We start from the raw sequence: 16,317 nt of genomic DNA on the forward strand, positions 1-16,317 counted from the left end.
GCACTACAAAATGCCTCTTTTGATGCCCAGCAACATAGTATTAAAATTTTTTTTAATTCGTAGAATATTAGAAAAAATTAGAATTTACAATCAGTTACTCAATTAGTAATTTTATAATTACATTTTTGGGGGGGGCAATTTCCATAAAGACTTGACTTAATTCTTGCAGTTACCAGAAAGTTAACAAAAATACAGTAATTTTCTCACTCTATATAGTGGGACACCAATTGCAGTATAACTGAAGATTTTCCCATGTTTCTAGAAATATATCATAATTTATAAAAGGACTGTCTAGATTTAGTTTTGCTTTTGAGTGTTAGCAGAGACAAAGGAGCCAGCTGCTTGTTAAAAAGCGCGACAGGGAATATACACGAAGGCCCTTTAATTTATTATCATTCTTATATTATAAATTGTGGATTCTTTTGTTTGTCTGCTTGATAAACAAAAACTGATTCTTGGGAGAGTAAGGATCTTTTCCAGTGAATAAGAAGAGAAAAATAGTAAATTGAGACTACCTATTTAGAGAATTTCTCTTCTGTTACACCATATCCTCCAAAAGTATTTCCTTTTCGTGTTTCCACTCTGTGATGTTGCCTTTTTTTTTAGAGCAAATTATGGTATTGTGCTCTTCAGAAAGAAAAGGGTAGACCAAACAGACTTGTTGCAGGATAAGCATCCTTATTTGGTCACAAAAATCTCAAAATGATGAAATGAGTATTTATTGAATATTGATAAAAGCACACAATTACATTTTTCAGGTTCTTATGCTCGGGACCTTTAATGAGTTAAATTTCAAGTGTGGGGAATACAGATGACCAGAATAGCACAAAGATTCAGGACAACATAATTGTGAAATTTGTTGCTCACTCTCATTTCAGGTTTGCAAACTTCTGAGTTCTTGGGTCCTGAATGGCTGTTTCAGGCTTGATCTGAATCCTCCCAAATGTCGTATAAATTTCACCACCACTTTTTAACTGATTGATATAAAAATTAATGATCCACTTCAGAGAAAGTTAATTTTGTGATATTCTGTGACTGATTATCTCTAATCTAGTAGTTTTATGGAATGATAAACTTTACTATTTTTTTCTGATTATACAAAATGCAAATAACAAAAATCATTGGATATTTCAGATGAATTCCTATCTCTAAGATTCTTCATTTTTCTATAAGAATTTTGCAAATTCAGAACACAAGATACATTGCTGTGCACTTGAAGAAAACTAGATCCCAAAGGTGAGATTGCATTTCCACTCCCTAAAACAAAACCTATCAACAAAACAGAAAAACAGTTGGAAAAGATTCTTTAAACATTTTTCCTTTGAAAACAGTGATATAAGTTTAGTACTTGCTTTCTTTTATTCCTTTTATCTCCCTGAAGGGTGTCGCTGAGACATCTGTGCTCTGATTCACTTGAGTCTTTGGGAGTGAGGTGAATGGTTAACTCTGGTAGACAAAGAAGAAATAGTTTACATTAACTTCAAACATTCAGCGCCACAAACATTATTTGGTTGTTTTAAACCTTGCAGTTTTTTCTTCATTTCAGTTAAGTAACGGTACCAATGTCTGCCTGCCTCTGCTGGAATCTTTTTCGTGAGAGTTCTTCTGTGTTTGTGTTAGAAGTTTTGTGTTTGCTTAACTTGGGAAGTAATTCCCAAATAAGGTTTAATATATGATATATTTGATAAACAAAATAAAGCAGTAGAACTTTCTACCTTAATTGAATCAAAATGGTTCGGTTATATTTTAAATGCTTAGCTCTTTAACAAAATTTGAGAATTTGATTTCTCACAGTGTTTGAATATCAAATTACCATTATGAGATGTGACTTAGTTGTATAAGAAAAGGGAGCTTTAATTTTTGTTATACTGTGAGTTTTTTTCTTTAGGACATGCAAATTAATTATTTTCCCCCACAACTTTTTTTTTTGAATTTTATTTTATTTATTTTTTAATATATCAGGTTCTTATTAGTTATCCATTTTATACATATTAGTGTATATATGTCTCTCTATATATGTATATATTTATTATGAGGAATTGGCATACATAATTATGAAGGCTGAAAAATCCCACAATATGCTGTTTGCAAGCTGGATGGAGGAAAGCTGGTGATAAAATCCTAGTCTGAGTCTCAAGGATAGAGAACCAACGTAGCTGATGGTGTAAGTTCCAGTCCAAGGGCAGAGGAAGACTAAGGTCCTAGCTCTGATGGGCAGGAAGCAAAAAGGAGCAAATTCCTCCTTCCTTCAACTTTTTGTCCTATATTGTTCTTTTGGAAGGCTGTGAAAGATTGGATGAGTCCCATTCATATTGGGGAGGGCAATCTATCTTATTGAGTCCAGATTCAAAATGCTAGTCTCATCTGGAAACACGCCCACAGACACACCCACAAATAATGTTTAATCTGGGTGCTCCTTGGCCTAGTCAAGTTGACACATAAATTTAACCATCACACAAGGATTAGCAGATTGTTTCTGTAAAGGGCCAGATAGTAAATATTTTAGACTTCATGTGCCACACATAGTCACCCATGCCCTTCTTCTTTTCAACTATGTAAAACTGTGAAAACAATTCTTTGCTCCCAGGCTGTACAAAAATAGACTGTAAGGCCAGATCTGGCCCATGGATCGTAGTTTGTCAACCCTTCTAGCCCACAGGTAAGTGAAGCAGCTAATATAACCCCCAGTTTACAGATAACTGGAATCTCAGAAAGGTTTAATAATCTGCCTGAGGTCCAGTGTACTACCTTGGATTTTTAAAAGTTCTTGTAAGATTCTAAACACTTTAACTTTAACCTTTAACACTGTACTAGTTCCTTCTAAGACCTGATCTTTTATGTGGACAACTTTATTTTATTATCACAAATGAGGAATGATATTAAATAACAATGTAACTTGTTGACCAATTACTGTTAGAAAGACTATCTAACCATTAATTCCACTAAAACTGAAATCATTGCATTTGACCAACATTTTCCAATATGGTACTAATTAATTTAACAAATATTTATTAAACATCTACCATGTACAAAGCACTGTGCTAGGATCTGGAGATACAGTGGCACACAACTGTTGTCACATGAAAAGGTACTTTTTTAAAAAAGATTTTTTGGATGTGGACATTTTTAAAATCTTTATTGAATTTGTTATAATATTGCTTCTGTTTTATGTCTTTTTTTTTTTTTTTTTTTTTGGCCACAAGGCGTGTGGGATCTTAGCTCCCCCAACAGGGATGGAACCTGCACCCCCTGCCTTGAAGGCCAAGTCTCAACCACTGGACCACCAGGGAAGTCCCCCAAAAGCTACTTTTATCAAACTTCGAGTCTAGGAACCTACAAATGCTTCTTTTAGCAAGTCTGAAGCAACTTTCTATGCTTTTCCACTTAACTGTTTTAAAAATTCCACATAGCCCCATTATTTTTCTTCTGCCCCAGTTACAGTACAATGACGGTGGAGGAAGAATGTCAGTTAAAATAACTATCTAAGCAGTTCTCTGCTGTCCCTTAATCAGAGAGTTGCGGATGTGAGGGATCACACCATCCCCAGCTATGGTAGCCTTGATAAGGGAGTCCAACCTCTCGTCACCGCGGATCGCACGCTGCACGTGGCACAGAGTGATCCGCGTAACTTTGAGATCCTCGGAAGCGTCCCCTGCTGGCTCCAGCTACTGGAGAAGTACGGCCCGGGCACTACCACAGTGGCAGCCGCTCTTCCTTGTGGCTCGTGGTGCGAGTCTTAAAATGTCTGTGGATGCAGCCCACGGGAAACTGTAGCCCAGCTCTCTGTGAGTAGACACTGCCTTAGCCTTGGCCTTCCCGCTGTCCTGCCCAGCTTCGTCCCCGCCGCTCCCGACCTCGATCCCAACGCCACCGCCCCTCCCCACACCCCTCCCTGCCGCCGCTGCACAGACCGCAGCCGCCACTGGGGCCCCTGGAAAGGGTAATTTAGATATGAGAGTTGCACCCTTTAGCTCAGGGATTCTCTAATTCGGTGTGAGGTTTATTAATGCGCAGAGCGTACTAAATATGCCAGTTCCAAGGCCTCCTTGTAGAGATGCTAGTAGGGTCTGGGGGAAAGCATTGCTGTTACACACTCCAGATGATTCTGAGGTGGGCAGTCCGTGAGCCACACTTGACGAACACTGCTTAAGACGGAAGCAAAGGTGTTAGATTGGGCTTTGTTCACTCGGCCTCCCAGGAAGGAATGCAACAGCTCTCTTCAAGACCCTGTTTTTAAGGAAGTGGAACCCACCTCAGACCTTTGTTAAGGAATTTTGGTCTTATTCGTCTCCAGCTTTTATGCACCCCATCTCTCCTCCTTCCTATCCTTAGTTTCTAAGGTATGCTTGGATTTTCTTATCGTTACTTTCTTGCCTTGATTTGTGTTGTTTTTTCTTTTCTAGTCATGATTTTTGTTGAACGCTGGCTACCCTAGAATACCACCCAAACAACTCACTGAGAAGACAAAGCTGCATTTATTCTTACCACAGTAAGGAGAAACACTGAATTGACAGTGTCTTAGCATCTTAGAGGGAGAAGGACAAAGTTGGGATGTTTATGAGAGTCTTGGAGTCCTGTTTAAGCCTGGACTTCCAGTGTAGTGGCTTGATTAGAATTGGGTAAGAATCATAGTCTAATAGTTTAAAATTTGTGGATTTTGAGGTGATGGGTCCAGAGTCTGGGGGCGTAAACTGTTATTTCTGTTTTTTATTGAAGAGTTTATGAATCTTTTGTAGAATTCTTGGAATGAACAAAAATGTTATTTTTATCTTCCTGGGCAAGAGTTTCCTGGAATAGTAAAGTTATATTGATGAGGACAGTGGAATAATAAAGTCGTGTGAACATAGACAGTAAGCTGTGTGGATGAAGATGGTTTCAGCTCTCACTATATTAAAATACAAATAATTGGGCTTCCCTGGTGGCGCAGTGGTTGAGAGTCTGCCTGCCGATGCAGGGGACATGGGTTTGTGCCCCAGTCAGGGAAGATCCCACATGCCGCGGAGCGGGCTCGCTGAGCCTATGCTCTGCAATGGGAGAGGCCACAACAGTGAGAGGCCTACGTACTGCAAAAAAATAAAATAAAATAAAATAAAAAAATACAAATAATTTGAATTATCCATTCATTTCTTTATTGGTTTAATTTTATTGGCACAATTTAAAGCATACATTTTTTCCCCAGAAAAGTCTCAAGTTTGTTATATTCCCTGGGTTCTTTCATGCTTGAGAATGTTTGTTGCTATTTAAATGTGAAAAACATTTTGGTGGAATGTAATGTTCTTAGTTTTTCTCAGAAATATAAAAAAAGTTTTCTAGTATTTTCCAATGTACATTTCCATATAGACATTAGAGAGAAATAATTTTTAATAATAAGATTACATCTACTGCTTTTTATATTAAACATTTTAAATTTAAGTTGACATTAAATTCACATAATTTTAAAGGAAGAAAAAGAAATGGGTGAAATGGAAAGAACTGCTAAATTTAAGTGACTGTTTATCCATGAAAAGAGATATTACTTTGTAAAGTATCCTTTTAAGGTTAACAACAAAAGATTATGAAAAAAGTGAAGTCTTTGGAGCCATTTTTTTCATGATGTATTTTTTTAATGTTATCTATTATTTTGCTATTATGATAAATGAAAATAGTTTGTGCTTTTATGTTTACTCCCACCCCTTCTTCCTCCTGCTAATTTTTTAGGTAAGTTGTCATTTTCATGTTTTCAAGTTTATGACATTTAAGCGCTGTTCTGTAACCACAAGTCTTGCTATCACTTGTTTCACCACAGCTTCTCTATTTAAGAAAATCTTTATGTTGATTCATCTCTTGATTGGTTGGATTTCACTGTCAAGTAGATTTTTCTGTCTGAAAAAGGCTTATAGATATGTGTTCCTGAGATCTTGCATATGTGAAGACATTTATTACTTTTATGTTTGAAGTACAATTTGGCAATGTATGAACTTCTTGAGTTACCTTCGTCAAGATTCTGTAGACATTGGGTTTCTTTCCTTCAGAAACTTGCTCTATTATTTTTTAGCACTGAATATCGTGGAGCTGTCTGAGGTTAGCTTGATTTATTTTTCCTTGTAGGTGACTTGTATTAGCCAGGGATCTCCAGAGAAACAACCAATAGGAGATATATATATATATATATATATATATATATATTGTGCTTATGGAGGCTGAGAGGTCCCAAGGTCTGCAGTTGGCAAACTGGCAACCGAAGAGAGCTGGCAGTGTAGTTTCAGTCTGAGTCCAAAGGCCTGAAAACCAGGAGAGCCAATTGGTGCAAGTTCTAGTCTGAGGGTGAAAGATTGATGTCCCAGCTCAATCAGTTAGGCAGGTAAATTTCCTTTTTACTCAGTTTTTTTGTTCTGTTCAAGTCTTCAGTTGATTAGATGAGGTCTAAGCGACATTAGAGAGGACAGTCTGCTTTACTCAGTCTACCAATTCAAATGTTAATCTCACGCAGAAATACTCTCACAGCCACACCCAGAATAATATTTGACCAAATGGCTGGGTACCTTGTAGCCCAGTCAATATGACATATAAAATTAACTATCACATATGTTTTCTTCTTGAGTGACTGAAGTATTATTTCTTTGTCCTTGAAATTCAATAACTTAACTAGGTTATATATATATTTTAATTTATTTTTTATTGAAGTATAGTTGATTTACAATGTTGTGTTACTTTCTGGTGTACAACAAAGTGACATATATGTGTATATATATGTATATATTCTTTTTCATATTCTTTTCCATTGTGGTTTGTTACAGGATATTGAATATAGTTCCCTCTGCTATACAGTAGGACCTTGTTGTTTATCCATTCTCTATATAATAGTTTGCGTCTGCTAATCCCAAACTCCCAGTCTATTCCTTCCCAAACCCCCTTCCCCCTTGGCAGCCACAAGTCTGTTCTTTATGTCTGTGAGTCTTTAATTAGGCTATTTTAACTATTCTATGTCCATTTACACTTAAACAATTTCATTACTAGTCCTCAGAAGCTGTTACTACTTCTGCTTCCCCCATCCCCACATTATGATAGTCATCAAAAAGAAAAACTATATACGAAACTCTTTTCCCACCATGAAACAGATATTAATATCTGTTGAAATGAGAGATATGCAAAATGTGATCAGCATTTCATAATTCTGTCATTTATTTAACACATTGTGACTGCTATGCATCTGCTAGATTCTTTGCAGTTCTTTCTTAATTCAGCAGTTAAAGTCCCTGCTCTCCATGATCCAGGGTTAGTTGGTCACATTTCCACATCATGACTGTTAGGTATGTGTAGTATCCATCTGTCTTATTCATGGGTGCCATTATCTTTTCATATACGAGAGAAACTTTCATGTTATTTCCCAGCCCCCTAATGGAGGAGTCAGGATGGAGATCAGTGGACATCCTTACAGCTACCACAGGCATGTGACATAGGCTTCAGCAATTATATGTACCAGTGTGAGACTTTGATGTGGAAGTGAAAGAGGTGGAGTAGCTTCAAAACAGCAACCATTTAAATATTTCTCATGTTGGAGAGGGCAGAATGGGGATGGTTTGTTTCAGCTCCATGAAGTCCCTCAGCTGCAATGCCTAGACTGGCTGGGGACTGGAAGATTGAGAAGGGCTTCTTCACTCACATCTCTGGCACTTGTGCTTCTTCATGTGGCCTGTGTTCCACATTGCATTGCATCCTTCAGGGCCACTCCACAGGTCCTCTCTCTCTAGTTACTTAACTTCTTTCATACCAGCTTAGGGTCCAAAGAGCATAAAGCAGAAGCTGCCAGACCTTCTTAAAACCTAGGCTAAAGAGTCCTGGATCATCATTTGCTCTATATTCTACAAGTCAAAATAGTTTTTCTTAGAATGAATTTAATTTGTAAATGGTTTGGACTTCGAAAATGCAACTTAAAAGAATCATGAGGCCGTGTGGTGATTCTCCTCCACTCTTTCTCAATTTTAGGCAATGAATAGAAGAGTAAGATAATAGTAGTTTTTCAGAAAGTTTGTGCCTATTTTCCATTGTTGATGTCAGACTCTCTAAAATTGTTCATAGTTTGGAAGTTCTTACAGATGTAAGTGTAAATCTTTTTCTGAAACCAAAGTCATTTAAAAATCATTGTAAAAGGTACCTTAAGAAGAGGACAGTGTGGTGGTTAAGAGTGTAATTTTTGGAACTTGACTTGTTAAGTTCAGATCTAGCTCCATCTCTTACTGGCTGTGTGACCTAGAGCAAGTTACTTAGCCTCTCAGTGCCTCAAGTTCCTCAAATGCAAGATGGGGATCTTAATAGTCTTTCTCTTATAGAGTTGTTGTGAAGGTTTAATGAATTTGTACATGTAAAGCCCTTATAATATATACCCTACACTAAATGCTAAATTTTATTTATTATCATCATCATCATCATTATTGTTGTTATATGTAAAACAATCCAACAGAATGCAGCAAAAGAGAAAAAATGAAAACAAAAAAGAAAATGTTAGAAATATGACCAGTGTGATAGTACATATGAAGATTCAATAAGTGTGTATTGATTAATCTTCACTACTGAGGACATAATTAGATTGGATAAACATTACAAAATCCATTTATTAATATATGATGTATCCAAGAGCCAAATCTGAAACAAAACCACATAGAAAGATAGAAAATAAAGAGATAATTAAAATATATATCAGGAAAATTATAATTTAAAATAGTTGGCAAAACAAAATTATACAAAGTAGAAACTAAGGCAAAAAGCATAAGCAGAGATAAAGATTATTACATAATAATAAAGGAAGAATTAACTAAGAAGATATAAAAATTATGAACTTCTGTGTACCCAGCATTGTCTCAAAATATAAAACTGACACAATTATAAGGTAAATTTGATAAATTCACAAAGATACTGGGAGATTTTTAGCAAACCATTATCAGAAATTGATCAAGTAGATAAAAATGTAGTGATCTTGAAAAAAAATAATAGCTTGATCTGTACCCTAAAGTAGAAAATATACATTCTTTTTAAGGGTACATAAAACAGTTATAAACAGTGGCATTAGGTACAGGTAGTAGTTCTCAAAAGAAGTCTCAGTGAAGGTCAGAGCAAGTCCTCTGAACACAGTACATTAAATTAGAAGTCAAGAATAAACAATTACTATTATTTTGAATTTTATTTAATTTTTTATACAGCAGGTTCTTATTTAGTTATCTTTTTTATACATATTAGTATATATATTAAATCCCAATCTCCCAATTCATCCCACACCACCCACACCCCCACCACTTCCCTGCCTTGGTGTTCATACGTTTGTTCTCTACATCTGTGAAGAACAGACAATTATTTAGGAAGGCTCCATAGATTTGTAAACTAAAAAAGGACTACTACATGAGACAAAGGCGAAATCACAATGAAAATTACAATAAATTTTTAGAATTGAGTGTCATTGAAATTTCTGCTCATTGAAGTTGCTAAAAAAAGAAAAAGTACATGGAGTTTCTTTTATAGCTCAGTTTGAAAATAGTTCAAATTATTGAAGTATCTGCGCAAAAAGTTGAAAAAAAATTGATGAAAGGAAGCAAAAAAAGAGAAATGAATGAACTAGGAAACAGAAACATAGATCAACAGAAGCAAAAGCTGTTTCTTTATTAGGATTTAGGCAGTATTTATAACATTTGGTATACGTGAAATATTGTCTCATGATTGCTCTGTCATAGAGACAGGAAAAGGAGAGATGTGCATAGAGACAAGGAAGGGAGAGAGGAGGATTTCAGAATTTTGCAGTGAACTTTTGGTCTCTGTTATCATGTTTTCTAATCACACAGACGTCTTCCTTCCTTTTTTAAAAAATAAATTTATTTATTTATTTATTTGTGATGCTTTGGGTCTTCATTGCTACGTGCAGGCTTTCTCTAGTTGTGAAGAGCGGGGACTACTCTTCACTGTGGTGTGAAGGCTTCTGATTGCGGTGGCTTCTCTTGTTGTGGAGCATGGGCTCTAGGTGTGCGGGCTTCAGTAGTTGTGGCAAGTGGGCTCAGTAGTTGTGGCTCGTGGGCTCTAGAGCTCAGGCTCAGCAGTTGCGGCACACGGGCTTAGTTGCTCCATGGCATGTGGGATCTTCCCGGACCAGGGCTTGAACCCGTGTTACCTGCATTTGTCAGGCAGATTCTTAACCACTGTGCCACCAGGGAAGCCCCCTTTCTTTAGTTTCTAATGTTGCTTTACCTTCTGAGAAATAAGAAAATACTTTCCCTTTGGAATTCACCTGGTTTAGGAAGTGAATAAATTTCCTAATGCATTTTCTCAAGTGTGTTAGTCCCACTACAAATTCAAAGCAAAATATTTAAGACAATTTAAATACAAATTTAAATTTACATATTTTAGGCAAATATAGTTACACATTCCTCACAGAGAAGTGAAGTAGAAAATATATGTGGCAAAAACTAAATTCCTACTCAGTGTGAGTTGAAGCATATATGGAATGTTTCAGACATATATACAAGAATTGGTGAGATGTACTTAATAAATTAACAAAATGTTTTTCCTAAAATTTCAGTGTTCAGGTTTTGTTTTGTTGTACTTTAATTTTGTAGTCACATCTGCTCTTTTTAGAGTAAAGCCTTTTACATTATCCAGAATGATACCATCTGTTTTATTATTAGAGAGGTTACTAATGGGAACTGTCTGTATATAGACTTATTTAATCTAGTTGATTGCTAGTAAATTCTAGGGGAAAAATGGTATTTTATTGAATTAGTTACATTTATGTAACTGGAATTGCTGTTATTTCTCCTCTATGAAACCTTAATTCCCTTGTTCAAATTGCTCAAACTAGGTCACCACTGAATGCTGTAATAGGTAACCCGATGAGTTTTGCAGTCACAGAATATCCTGATGCCCTTATTTAATGCAATCATTTTGGACTTTAAACCAGATAGGCTCATTATCGTCTCTCTTCAACATGCCTCATAGTTAAGGAAAAATTAGTGTTAATCTAGAATAAGAATGTTTTATTCTTTCTCAACTCAAAACACATATGCTGCCTCTTTTATTAAAATTAGCTCTCCTGTCATGGTTTGTGGATTTCCAGTCTTATGAATTCATCACATTGCCATTTTATTTTCAGGAACAACCTGTGTATCCTTTGGCTTTGCTAGGTTGTTGTAAAAGGAAATGGAAAAGATTAGAAGTTAAGCTTAGTTTAATAGATATTTATTGAACATCTATTATATGCTCATTGTTTTGGGGAAAAAAAAAACCATAAGAAATGACTTGCTTATTTCACTCAAAACTAATATGAGTAATTAATTGTTCAAACGAATGGAGCAAACTTTAAGTGCTGTTTTGAACATTTCAAATTTTGTCTACCAGGGGAACTATCAACATAAAAAGATGGGACTCTGCTTCATTCACGCAACAAACACTTGGTGAGCACTTACTGTATAAGATAGAATACAATAATTGCGTACAACACAGAGGTAGTCCCTGCCTGCATGATGCTGGGAAAAATGTAGAAAATAGTTTTATAAGGAACAGAGTCTTCTACTGAAAGGCAATTTCTGGGATTTCAAAAAGTGATGACAAATGTGGTACTCTTCTCCCATGCTCAAGAGAACCCTAAGGGGAGACCTGTGATCACAGGCATGTTCTGTCTTGTTCCTATTGCTCCATGAGAGAAACATGGTCGATTGATTTCCAAGCTTCAGGGGGCATTTGACAACACATTTGTCAAATGCAGCCACTCAAATTCTCACCTTTTCCTTGAAAGAAAAACACCCCTGATTTGCTAAATCCATGCAAAAATGAGATTGTGGTTAAAATACAGTAAAACTTAAGCTGTTCTTTAGGGCACATGTTTTTCTTTTTAAGTTAAAAAAATGCTGATGTAACCAGGGAAAACTTAAACTAATACCCTGCGGTTAACCTAAGTGCTACAGAATGAGTATAGTATAAATATTTCAAATCTTCAAGGAAATAATTTGAACTGGTAAAACTGGTGGAATTGCCTTGCATGTAGTGGCTTTCTTGAATACTGTATATTTAAATATACATAAAAATATATGCATATCCTCAGAGAATCTATATATCAGGTATTGAAGATTTTAATATGTGCCAGGTACTTTGCTAAGTGCTTTACATATATAGTCTAAGCATTACAGTAATCCTTACAATAGGAACTATCATTAGCGAGATTTTGCAGATGAGAAAATTGATGCTTAAAGAAGTAAATTAAAAAAAATTTAAATCTTATTAAATTTCACGGAACTATTAAGTGGCAAGTCCTGGCTTTTAAACAAGATCTGCTTAATTCCAAAGACTATCTTTTAAACCATCCTGCTATTTGGTTTAAAATTTTATTTATCCAACTTGTAGTTTTCTTTTTTTATCCCTCCAAAGATTTTTGCTCCTATTTAATATATAGCCTTGGGGACTTTTGTAGATCAAAAGTTAAGACCTAGTACCTTGTCTGCCAAACAGTTATTGACCCTCATTAGCATTTACTGGTAACAACCACTCTATCCAGTCCTGTTTTTATTGAAATGCATTGGTTACTATCATTATTTGAAAAGTATTTAAAATGGGTCCGAAGTCTATACAAAGAGTCTTTGCAAAATATAATTAAAGCACCTATTATACCTTTATGACTCAAGGCATATCGTGCGTGATCTCTATTTTCCTTCTCCCTCAAATCTGGCCTACTGGTTTTATTTTCTCTCTGCACCAGGTCCAAAATCTGATGTTCTTGAACTGCTTTTCAATGACCTGGCATTTTGCAAAATTTCTGGGTTTTTCTCTAGAGCAGAAGCATCCAATTCATAGGTCATAATCCAAATCTGATATGTCTATTTCATACATTGTTCTTAAGGTTTTTTTTGAGCCAACAGTTAAAACTCAGGAAATTTCATATAAAATATCTGGATCCTAAACATAATCTGGCAACACTGGATCTGAGCTTCTACATGGTAATAAATGCTTAGCTCTGGGTAGTAAGAGCCCTTTTACATAGGGTGGTTTTCTCCTATATACCACAGACACAAGCACTCACAGTTGGCTTTCCAATTCTAATTGCCAATGCCAATAGCGTCGGCATTATCAATGTATCAATTGTGCTTGCACTGTTAGTTTTCTCACAGTAGAGAACTATTTCTCTATACCATGTCTTAAAAGTGGGAAAATGAAAAATATATCCAAAGGTTAGTGTAGTTCAAGAAAAATGGAAAAAAGCATATTTCTCTCTAGATTGGAAGAATATTCAGTAATCCTTAATATGTAATCAAAATATTTTTACCCATTTTTTTTTTACTAATTTATGTTATCTCTCAAGTGACAGGGTTTATGACTTTGGATTTAGAACAAGATACTGTTTATCTGGTAAATAGTTACAGACACTGAAGACTTAACAAAAAGGAACAAGGACTAGAGTTACCAAAATTCTCTTTGATTCAGTCTAATTCCTTTAGGGTCACTGACATTTCTTTGAAGTTTAACTGTATAAGTCATAAATTTAATTGAATCACTGAGTAAATTCATTTGTGAAGAACTATGTGTAAAAGTAGGTCCTTCCATTGTTACTTTATTTGTAAAATGTTTATATATAATTAAATTCAATGAAAGAAATTTTACCTGTGTTACATAGCATTCAGTTATAAATTAGTTAGTTACCTAATCAATATCCCTCCCTCCCTTCTCCTTTACTAACAGAAGCCTTATTTTTTTTTTTTTATGGATTTTTTTTCTTTTTTGGCTGTGTTGGGTCTTCGTTGCTGCACGTGGGCTTTTTCTAGTGGTGGCCCCGGGGGCTACTCTTCATTGCAGTGGGCAGGCTTCTCATCGCGGTGGCTTCTCTTGTTACAGAGCACGGGCTCTAGGCACGTGGGCTTCAGTAGTTTCAGCACACAAGCTCAGTAGTTGCAGCTCGTGGGCTCTAGAGCACAGCCTCAGTAGTTGTGGCACATGGGCTTAGGTGCTCTGCAGCATGTGGGCTCTTCCCAGACCAGGGATTGAACCTGTGTCCGCTGCATTGGCAGGCGGATTCTCAACCACTGCACCACCAGGGAAGTCCTGAAGCCTTATGCTTTTGAGGCATCAGTGAAACCATGAAAAACACTCATCTTCTAGACTCCTTTGCAACTTGGAGTAGCTATATGACCCAGACAGTGAGATGTATGTGGAATTCTACTGGATGGAGCTAATGAGAAAGCCAGTTTTTTTGTTAATATTGATTACAGCCTCAGTTGGCATACTTTTTTTGTGTGTACTTTACCCTAAACTTTTTTCCTGCCTAAAATGCATATGCAGTTCCTGAAGATGGAAGTCATTTTGTGACCATAAGGACAAAAGCCAAATGCTCAATTTGGGTAGAAGAACGTTAGATGGAACCTGAGTTCTTTATGCTTTTATGGAGTTACCATACCAGACTTGGGCGATGTACTTTCATACTTCTAGTTATTGAGAAGGATATTCCTCTATTTAGTTATGCTTCTGTACTCAGGTTTAGGATGTATGCATTCAACTTATATGTATGCATTATAAGTTGAAATAAGGTTTTGGATATATTGGGTTAAGAATAAATGTATCATTAAAATGAATTTCACCTGAGTATTCCGAGCTATGTCAGAAAAATGGTGGAATAGGCAGTCCCATCTTATCTTTATGAGAAATCCAGAATCCAATTAAGAAGTTGCAGCACACCAGACACAGAACTGAACCCAGCTGCATTGAAATGGGTAAAAAGAGGGATTTAACTTGATCTGCCTCAACTCCTCCCCCAGACTGGCACAATTTTAGTGCCAAGGGAGATCAGCTGAGCCTGTGACTTCTACAGTTGTGTGTGGCGGGTCGGGGGGATGGAGCACATGCCTGGCCTCCCTGTCTTTCACTGGGCATCCCACAGGGCTGGTTTCCGTCCTGCCTCACACCAAGTGCTGAAGGAATCAGCATTGTTTGGAAGCCTTGAACAGACAAGAGCAAAGGAAAAGAGGAAGGAGGGTCCCTGAAGCCAGCACAGATCTGCAAGATTGAGAAAACAGCACTGACGCCTCTCGCCTAATAAGGAGGCAGAGGAGTGGAACATGTCTCCAACATCATAAGTTTTCAGTGCACTCCCTGAGAGACCAGTCCATCCCACCTCACATCGAATGCCAAAGAACCCAGTACAATTGGACACCAAAGGGAGTAAGAGACTACAGGATCCTGAGAGAGAGGTTGGGGCACGTAGGTACAAAGCTCCAGAATCTAGCCAGGTTGCAGATCTTTGCAGTCAAAGCCAATCCATAACGTCTGGAAGAAGTGGCTGTTTCTTTAAATGCATAGACCTTAACACAAAACTACAGAACATGAAGAATCAGGAAAACATGACACAATCAAAGGAATAAAATAAATTTCCAGTTACTAACCCTAAAGAAATGGAAATATATGAATTACCAGACCAGAATTCAAAAGAATCATTGTAAAGAAGCTTAGACTTTCTGGGCTGCTATAACAAAATAACACAGACTGGGTAGCTTACAACAGAAATTTGTTTTTTACAGTTTTACATGCTGGAAGTCCAAGATCATGGTGCATGTTTGGGTGAGAGCTTTTTTCTGGAGTGCAGACTTCTCACTGTGTCATGACATAATGCAAGAGGCTAGGGAGCTCTGTGGAATCTCTTTTATAAGAGGACTAATTCTATTCATGAGGGTTCCACCCTCATGGCCTGACAACCTCCCCTAATCCCCAGTTACTGATACCTTTAGAGGTTAGGATTTCAACATACATACTTTTTTTGGGGGGATGCAAATGCTCCTCATTCAAAAGGCATAGAGTGGATTAAAAAAATGGATTAAAAAACCCACGATCCAATTATATGCTGTCTATAAGAGACTCACTTTAGATTTAAGGACACATATAGGCTGAAAGTAAAAAGACGGACAAAGATATACCATGCAAATGGTAACCAAAATAAAGCAGAGGTGGCTATAATTATATTAGAGAAAATAGACTTTAAGTAAAAAGCTATCACAGAAAAAGTTATTATAGACTGATAGAAGGGTCAATTCATCAGGAAGATATGACAATTATAAACTTATATGGACCCAACATCAGATCACCTAAATATACAAAACAAACATTGACAGATCTGAAGGGAGAAAAGACAGCAGTACAATAATAGTAGATGCCAATATTCTACTTTCAATAGTGGGTAAAACATCCAGACAGAAAATCAATAAGGAAACAGTAGACTTGAACAACACTATAGACCAAGTAAACCTAACAGACATATATAGAACATTCCAACCAACAGCAGAATCATTCTTTTCCAGCACACACAGAACTTATTCCAGGATAGAT

At 36.5% G+C, this 16,317-nt stretch overlaps 1 pseudogene; it reads right to left on the reverse strand.

Moving 5' to 3' along the window:
- Nucleotides 1-3,482: 3,482 nt before the first annotated feature.
- Nucleotides 3,483-7,667, reverse strand: LOC137208925 (histone H2A.V-like; annotated as a pseudogene).
- Between the last annotated feature and the right edge of the window lie 8,650 nt (nucleotides 7,668-16,317).

This window comes from Pseudorca crassidens, chromosome 2, assembly GCF_039906515.1.
Source record: "Pseudorca crassidens isolate mPseCra1 chromosome 2, mPseCra1.hap1, whole genome shotgun sequence".
NCBI classification, from domain to species: Eukaryota; Metazoa; Chordata; class Mammalia; order Artiodactyla; family Delphinidae; genus Pseudorca; species Pseudorca crassidens.